Source organism: Microtus oregoni, unplaced genomic scaffold (genome assembly GCF_018167655.1).
Source record: "Microtus oregoni isolate MIOR12 unplaced genomic scaffold, Mior012 000002F_ref0000024, whole genome shotgun sequence".
In the NCBI taxonomy this organism is placed as follows: domain Eukaryota; kingdom Metazoa; phylum Chordata; class Mammalia; order Rodentia; family Cricetidae; genus Microtus; species Microtus oregoni.
Window position 1 is genome coordinate 5,895,866 of NW_024543061.1, and position 9,409 is coordinate 5,905,274.

Sequence of the window (9,409 nt, forward strand, 5' to 3'; positions counted from 1 at the left end):
TAGTGTTTGTGTGTGGTATGCATGAGGGTACATGTGCCACAGTGCACGCCTAAGGACATCGGAGGACAACTTGTATCAGTGCTCGCCTTCAACTTTTATATGGGTTTCCCGGATGGAGTTTGGGCTGTCAGACTTATGCAACATAGTCTTTTACTGGCTAAGCCATTTTGCAGGCCCTTCATCTTAAACTTTTGCAGGTTCTTGCTTAAAGCACGAGCAATGGTATTTCTTTTAAAAGGAACTTTTCTCAAACAATGACATATTGCTGCTTTGTGTATCGTTCCCCTACATCTTCCTGAAATAAATGAAAGAATGAGAAAATGGAATTCAAATAATTAATAGTTCTGTTTTGGTTGCTTTGTTTTGTTTTGTTGTTTTTCAAAACAAGGTTTCCCTGTGCAGCCCCAGATATCTTGAAACTATCTCTCTGTAGGCAAAGCTGGCCTTGAACTCCTAGAGATCTGTCTGCCTCTGCCTCTTAAGTGCTAGGATTAAAGGCATGTGCCATCACCACATAGCCTGGCTAGATTTTTAATTATTCCTTTTAAAAATGTTTTACATTTATTTACTTGTGCTACAGCGTACACGTTGAGGTCAGAGAGCAACTCTGGGTTCTGTCCTTCCACCATTTGAGTCCCCGAGATGAAGCACAGGTAGTCAGTCTTGGCAGTAAGTAACTTCCTTACCTGTTGAACCATCCCTCTGGCTCTATTAGTGGATTTGTTATTTAATACTTGAGTTTAATAAAATGAACTGGATTTCTGTTGTAATTTTGGTTTGTTTTCTTGAGAACAGGTCTCATAAACCAGGTTGGCTTGAATTGATCATATTATCTCTTTGACCAAAAAGGCTAGGCAGTCACAGGTGTGCTTCACCGTGCCCAGTATCAAACTTTGCTTACAACCTACAATTTTTAGTTTGTATTTTATTACTACCCATAAGGATATAGCGAACTAAATGAACAAGAGTTTAATGTATTATAAAGTTTAAAATATTTATAGCTATATCTGTCTTACCTAAAAGCCAGAGAAAGGATAATATTTTTGGCTAATCTTTTCTGTGACTCATTACCAAAAACTGAAAAAAAAAAAGTAAACATAAGGGTTTCTGATGGTTTCAAATTTTCTGAATATCTAATCGGCTTTTTAAAAGCAATTGAAGGTAGTCAACCATCTTATGGTGCTAGGCATGGTTCCAGGACTGAGAAGGTAGGAGCTAGAGGCCCATAAGACCTTGTCTCAAAAAACTAATGTATGGTGATAATCTCTAATTCATAAAATAAAGAATTTTTAAAAGAGACACTTCAAGACAGTGAAGGAGACTGAGGATATAGGTTAGTGTGTATAGTGTGCTTGAAAATTCAGTCCTGAGAAAAGAGAAAGTGACTATTAGAATAATTAGATGTAATTCTGATGGCTGCAGCAATAGTGTAAAAAAGCACACTTGTAAGAGATAAATGACATTCTCTTGAGCTGTGACAGTGTTCATGAAATTTGTCTTCACACTCAGAAGACTGAAACAGGAGGATTTTGAGCTGAAGAATTGTGCTGCAACAGAGACCCTGTTCTAAAACCTCAAAAAAATAAGAGCAGTAACCAGCAATCATTCTATAAGAGTTAGGGAAAAATCAGTGTGGAAGTAAGAACCAAAGGCTTGGCTCTGTGGCTGGTCTCTTGGCCAAGTGTGTTGAGGCTTTGGATTTGATCCTGAACTGTACAAATAACAACAAAATCAGTAAACCCTAGCCATCGCTATCATACACCTTAGATAATGACAGCTTTAAATTCATTTCTGCTGGAGTAAAGAAGTCCCAGAAAATGACTTCCTGCAGACTCGACAGGTCATTCAGAATCAGAATGAGAGACAACTGCAGGACTCTGTACCAACTTGTAGCAAAAATAACATGTTTAATCCAGGATCCCCATTCACTTCACGTCTGACAACCCTCTTTCTCCAGCTTACAGCAGTGAACCCCTTATAGCCATTCAAAGGTGAAGGATTAAAGGTATTTGCCTTCTTTTTAAAGGGTTTGTTTGCATGTGTAGAAGTTTAGAATTTCCTCAAATAAGGAAGATAAGATATAAACAAGAGGTTCAGAGTTTACAAATGTATCATTCTTTAGGGGTACTTAACATAGATTAGCTCTGTACAAAAACAGTCTAATTTCAAGGTATTTATTGACAGTACTGTGGTGATTCTAAAAGGAAGAGTCCCCACAGGCTCATAGATTTGAATGCTTGTCACCAGGGAGTGGCACTATTAGGAGATGTGGCCTTTTTGCAGGAGGTGTGGCCTTGTTGGGGGAAATGGCCGCTGCTGGTAGGCTTTGAGGCTTCAAATGCTTTAGTCAGGTCCAATGCCTCACCCCCTTCCTGCTGCCTGCCAGCCCATAGGTAGAATTCTTGGATACTTCTCCAGCACTATGTCTACCTACACCATCATGCTTCCCACCATGACCATAATGGACTAAACGTCTGCTCCCGAAAGACAGACCCAACTATGTGTTTTGTTTATGAGAATTGCCGTGGACATGGTGTCTCTTCACAGCAATCAAAACCCCAACAAGGCCAGTTACCAAAGTTCAACATGTCAGGTTTGTCATAGCAGCACCTTAGTTACACTTCCTACAATCTTTGTGCTATTTAAGTTGCCAGCCATGGGAGCTGAGAAGTGAACTCTGGTCCTCTGAAGGAAAAGCAATTGTTTAAATTATTGAGCAATCTCTCCAGCACCACATAAACTTTATCTTTTATAAATGGTATGTTTTTAATTCTTCCATAAGTGGACATTGTTCTTTACAGTAGACTTTAAACATACAAACACCAAGAGGCCAGAGGCAACATCAAATGTATGCCATGGAGTCTATTTTTCAAAGAAAAGACAGCCTTTGACATGGTGGAAATTCCTTTATACCATGTGAAAATATGTCACTGTGTTTGGTTTAAGAAAAGGCTAACTGGTCAATAGTTAGACAGAATTTTCAGGGCAGAGAGAACACTAGAAAAAAGAAGGCAGAGCCGTCAACCAGGAAGCAGCATGGACATTACAATGTAAAAAAAACTGAGCCATGTAAAAGAGTGCAGATTAAAAGAAATGGGTTAATTTAAGTGATAAGAGCTAGTTAGAAACAAGCCTAAGCTATTACCTGAGCTTTCATAATTAACAACCAGTCTCCTTGTGGTTATTTGGGAGCTGAAAGAAAGAGACAGAGAAAAACTCCTTATTTAAACTTTGAGAACAGAAGCAACACTAATATGACTCAGGGAACCGGAACTGGCTGATAATGAGGGCAGGAAATAAAGGAGATGATATTTTAGTACCCAGAGCTCCTCTGCTAGCTAGGTTTATGTCAACTTGTCACAAGCAATGTTATGTAAAAAGAAGAAATGACAATTGAGGAAATGCCTCTGTAAAATTGGCCTGTGGGCAAGTCTGTGAGGTATTGTCTTGATTATTCATTGATGTGGGAGAACCCATCCCACACAGGGAAGTCAAGCCCTTGGGTTTGTGTTCCTGGGAGCTATAAGAGCTGACTAAGCAAGCTATGGGAAGCAAGTCGGAGAACAGATTTATCCATGATCTCTGCTCAGTTCCTGCCTTCAGGTTCCTGCCTTGAGTTCCTAGCCTGACTTCCTCTGGATGATAGACCCACAAACTATATGAAGAAATAAACCCTTTCTTCCCCAGTCTACTTTTGGCTGTGATGTCTGTTACATCACAGTTTTCTCTGAGATTCAAACATTCCATCCAGCAGGAGGCTCCTTAAGCAGGAAGGATACACAACTAGCTGGGCAGGAGAGGCACATACCTTTAATCCCAGCACTCAGGGAGGCACAGGCAGTGGATCTCTGTTAGTTCCAGGCAGGCAAGCCTGATGAGTTCCAGGACAGCCAGAGGTATACAGAGAAACCCTGTTTCTAAAACAAACAAACTAACAAAAAGCATGAAAGATAAACAACTCAAAATAGCTTCAGGAAGTCCCTGAAACTGACCAGATTCACTATGCCCCTTCCTGCCAGATTAAGCAATAAAATCTGAGCACCACCCCACCTGACAGAAGGAATATGAGCTGAAAAGAGGACTCTGACACTGAGCAGCTGTATGGGAGAGTTTAAGACCAACTGAGGTACCTGGAAATGCCACTCCCCAGCTTGTTGAACTGCCTGCAAGCTGTGCAATAAGTTCCAGCCTTCCCAGCTTTTGTGAGCTGTCATCCATGCTGGGGTGGGCTTTGGTGATGCAGCTGATTCTGAGTCATTCCTGTTCCTATAAGTAACCCCTCACCCATATTCCTGTAAATAACCCCAATAAAACTCATGGCTCATCAAGCTGGACTTTGATGTTTTCCATACTTTGGTCTGTTATGTGCTCCCTATCTGGGATGAGTAGATGTGTGTGCTGTGTCTCCCCAAGAAAAGTTTTGTCATATGAGAGTGTTTTATCACCGTAACAGAAGCCCTGAAACTCCCTAAGACAGACCCCCTCATTTTGTTTTGGTTTTATCCATACCTCTTATACTTCTATCTTGTAATAATTCACTTGGCAGCCTAGTTCCTTTATCTCAACATATAACACATACACACCCCTCTTCAAACAATGCACCCAGCAGCCTCAGGGCCTTGGTGACCCCCACCTGCACCAGGCTACACTTGTTCCCATCTTTGAACATTGGTATAAGTTTTCCCACTCCTGGTATCGAGCAAATATAGACCGTTTCTATTCAGTGTGTCCTAGTTTGCTTACTTTTGCTATGACAAACATCAGCAAAAAAGCTTGGGAGGAAAAGTGGGCTAGTTAGGCTTTCATTGTTGTTGTTTTATTTGTTTGTTTGCCAACTAGTCACAGTTAGGGTTATTTGGAAACAGACAACTTCAAATAAGAAAATGCCTCCAAGGCTGGAGGGACTGCTCACTAGTTAAGAACACTTACTGCCTTCCCAGAGGACCTGAATTCAGTTCCTAGCACCCACCTCAGGCAGCTACAGGGGACCCATTGGTTATAGCCTACACAGGCACTTGCCCTGACATAAACATACCTGTACTCAGACATACACACATATGCATAATTATTTAAAATATTCTTTCATAAGATTGGCCTATAGGGGCTGGAGAGATGGCTCAGAGGTTAAGAGTACTGGCTGATCTTCCAGAGGTTCTGAATCCAAATCCCGGCAACCACATGGTGGCTCACAATAATTTGTAGTGAGATCTGGTGCCCTCTTCTGGTGTATACCTGCATGCAGACAGAACACTGTATACAAAAGAATAAAGAAATCTAAAAAAAAAAAAAAAAAAAAAAAGGATTGGCCTAAAGACAAGCTGTGGCATTTTCTTGTTTAATGATTAATATGAAATGGCCAAGCCCAATGAGGGCAGTGCCTCTCCTAGGTAGGAGTCCCTGGGTTGTGTAAAGCAAGCCAGTAAGCAGTATTCCTTTATGGTCTCTGCCTCAGTTACCGCCTTCGCCTCTCTCATTGGACTGTGATCAAGCATATGTAAGTCAAATAAATCCTTTCTTTCCCAAAGAGCTTTTAGGCGTGGTCATTAGCACAGCAATAAAAACATAACAAAGAAAAAAAGATTTACTTATTCTTTAGTTTCCAGTCCATCATGAAAGAAAATCAGGGCGGGAACCTGGGGCAGGAACTGAAACAGAGACCATGCAGGAGTGCTGCTTATTGACTTGTTCCTGATAGCTTGCTCCGCCTGCTTTCTATACCACCCGGGGCCACCTGATCAGGTTGGCATTGCTACCAGTTGGCTGGGCCCTCCTACATCAATAATTAATCAATACAATGCCCTACAGACTTGCCCAGAGGACATCAGATGGAGGTGAGGTGTCTTCTCAGCTGAGGCTACTCTTCCCAGACGATTTGAATATGTATCAAGTTGACAAAAAAATTAACCCTAACAAAGTGTATTACCAACATATCCAGGTATGAGAAGTAAAAAGGTCAACCCAGCCTGAGCTGGTTTGGGATTCTTGTGCCATAGGACAAAACTGGGTTCTCTGGTAATCTTTTAAGGAGGCTCCTTTATTTATCTATGCATAATTGAGGATGCATATGATTAAAACTAGATGCATTATGGGAAAGGACATGGACAATAGAAAAAAAATGAATGTATGACCTAATCTATCAATCGAATTAGAAAAATCATCCAAACTACACTCCTTAGTAACCAACTCCTCCTCCTGAACTCCGTAAGAGGAATCCCCAAACTGTAATTAGGCTCAGTGCCCTCATCTTTATGACTGTCAGTATGGATGCTCGGAATACAGCTGTCTTGCTTCTTTTGCAAGCTAGGTGAGCCCGTATTTTCAATTATTTGGGTAAGAAGATAAGAACCTGAAAACACCCAACCATACAAAATGGGATCTCTGACCAGAAAAGAATTACAGTAGAAAACAAAACCTGGAGGAAATGGGAATCTACAAATCCTTAGAAATGTAAACATAGATCTTTAAGTAATCTACAAGTCAGAAAAGAAATTACAAAAGCCACTAGAGATATTTTAATTGAATAAACACGGGGAAACCATATTTCAAGTGAAAGTGACGGGTGCTGCTTGGTTGTCTGTGAATGTGGCACAGCTAGAATCACCTGAACCTCATCTTCAGATGAGAAATTGCTTCCATCAGATCAGCTTGTGGGCACATCTGGGAGGCATTTCCATAGGCCAGTTGATGTAGGAGGTCTCAACCTAATGGACCGAGCCAATAAGCAGCCTTCCTCCATCATCTCTAACTCACTTTCTGCTTCCATGTTCCTGCCTTGGCTTCCCTGGATAATGGACTGTCATCCCTAAGTCAAATAACCCCCCACCCCCACCTCTCCAAGTTGCTTTTGTTCATAGTGTTGTATCCCAGCATGAAGAAGCAAACTAGAACATAAGGAGACGTGGTAAGTCAGAGTTCAGAGAAAGTGAATACGTGTCTCGAACAGGAAAGCTAAACAGATGCAGCAAGTAAAACACTGACCAAGCATTAAAGCCTCACACAGAGAAAGCTCAGAGGCCGGGTATGATGGCACATGCTGCAACGCCAGCCCTCTGGATGAGAAGACAGGAGCATCAGAAGTGAAACCTCAGACCAGCCTGTTCTACGTTCTGACCTGTTTCAAATACATATATAACTGATTTCTTGTTGTTTTGGTGCTTTATAGACCTAACTGACGTATAAATGGCTTTCTTTTTTTACGTATCTCCAGATCAAAACAATTGCTTTTAAAGTTGTTCAAGTTAAAGTTCAATTTTCCAACAACTTTAATACCAGCCAGAGAAATTTTTGGACATCAACAGCAGTCTTTAAAGTGATTTGTTTTTCTTTCTAGAACAAAAGCAACAGATGCTATCTCAACAGCAGCCCACTCATTCCAAGTCCTCCTCTATATTTTCTGTCTTCTTAGAGCCCGAACACCAGAGCAGGAATGAGTCACCATACCCAACACCTGCAAATGGCAGGGGCCCCCCAAATCTAACCCCACTTCTGAGATTTTATCTCACATATGTTTCTGCACCTCTAATGATCCTACCTCAAAAATTGAATGTGCCATCGTCAGAAAAACACATTATTTTACAGAAAAGGGAGCAAAAGAGAGATTGTCCTGTTTCACAAGGCAAAACAGCAGATTTCTGATGTGATCCTCATGATGCTCATTTCAAGCCATGTGCGCCTGCTGAAATTCCATAGCTCTGTACAGAAAGGCTTCACAGTGAGCCGCACACATGTACACACACACACACACATACACACACACACACACACACACACACCACCCAGTTGCCCATTCTTAGTCAAATGTCACTTGTCTTAAAGCACCAGCTGCATTACTTGGGGCAAGGCAACAGGCATGCTTCTGCTTCTGCTGCTTCTGCTGCTGCTGCTGCTGCTGCTGCTGCTGCTGCTGCTGCTGCTGCTGCTTTCTGAAAAAGAAGTGAGTCAGCCTGGATTTGCAGGGATAGAATGAAAGAAACTTTCCAACTGCAAAACTGCTCTGACTGAGGCTCCCACTGTAATCTCAGGACGTAAGAGGAAAAGCAAAAGAACCAGGAGTTTAAGTCTAGTCCAGACTATATGAATTTGAGGCTAACCTGGCATACAAGAGATGCTGTCTTTAAAAAAAAAAGGAAAAGACAAGACAAAGAAGGAAGGAAGGAAAGTTGGTTTAAATCCCAAATTATTGAAAGCATTTTGGTTAGCAGTGAGGTAGATGAGGATTGATAAACCTAGTGTCTGCTGCCCTCTAATTAATAAGTCGTAGTGAAAATCAGGTACCCACAGGATCCCTGCCCTCCTGACAGAGGGGACCGGCAGCAGCCGTTGTTGATGGCTTCTCACTACAGATCATGTTTGATTGCTAGAAGCTGCCCTATACATCCCTGTGTGTGAGCAGGGTGTGCACAGGGGCATCCTCACAGCCTGTTGATTTCTTCTGACTTCTATCAATAAAGTCAGGTGTATTACTCTGGAGGACTGACATGGATTCAAGGCCACCTGTCCCACACAGTGAGTTGTGTACTAGCCTGGATGTAAGTAACCTCAAAAGAAAAAAGAAGGAGCTCAAAAGATGGCTTAGTGGTTAAGAACACTTGCTACTCATGCAGAGGCCACATGTTGGATTCTCAGTATCCACATGGGGTCTCACAACCACCAATAACCCCAGTTCCAAGGAATCTAATTTCCCTTTGGCCTGTACCAGGCATGTATGTGGTACACACATAGGCAGGTCAAATACTTATGCATATGAAATCAAAAAATAAATAAATCTAAATTTAAAAAGTCAACTCTAGTCATCTTTTATCTAAGATCAAATTCTATGCACTAATCTAGAAAAAATGATGCATGTTAGATCATAAAATAGGTTTCTTCTGTGGAAAACAATAGTGTTGGCATCAGTCAGGAGTCTAGTATATGGAAGGGAGTAGTAAAACAATGTGGCATAAAACAATTGAGTCAACAGATGACCACATGCATGCCAGAATTCCTATGAGACTAGCTTTTTCTTAAGGCAAAGTCTCACTATGGTCCAGGCTGACCTCAAGCTCATGGATTACAAAAACAAGTCATCATGTCCAGCCTCCTATGAGATTGTACAGGAGCTAGCAATTCCTATCTACAGAGCATCCCATTGCAATACTATTTGTGTATTTTTGGCGATGCTATTATAAATAAGCTCACTACAGTCCTGTAAAAACACATGCATCCCACACATGCCATGTGACAATGACACAAGCAGCTGTGTATCTAGTTCATAGTGTTCTTCATTGCTTTCGAGTAGCTCTTTTACTTGTGATAATGTCTATCTATGCTGTGGTGGCTCGTGTTTAAAATTCTAGCCCTTGAGAGTCTCCAGTAAGAAGATCACAGAGAAGTGAAAGCCAGTCTGGGTTACACAGTGAATTTCCAGATA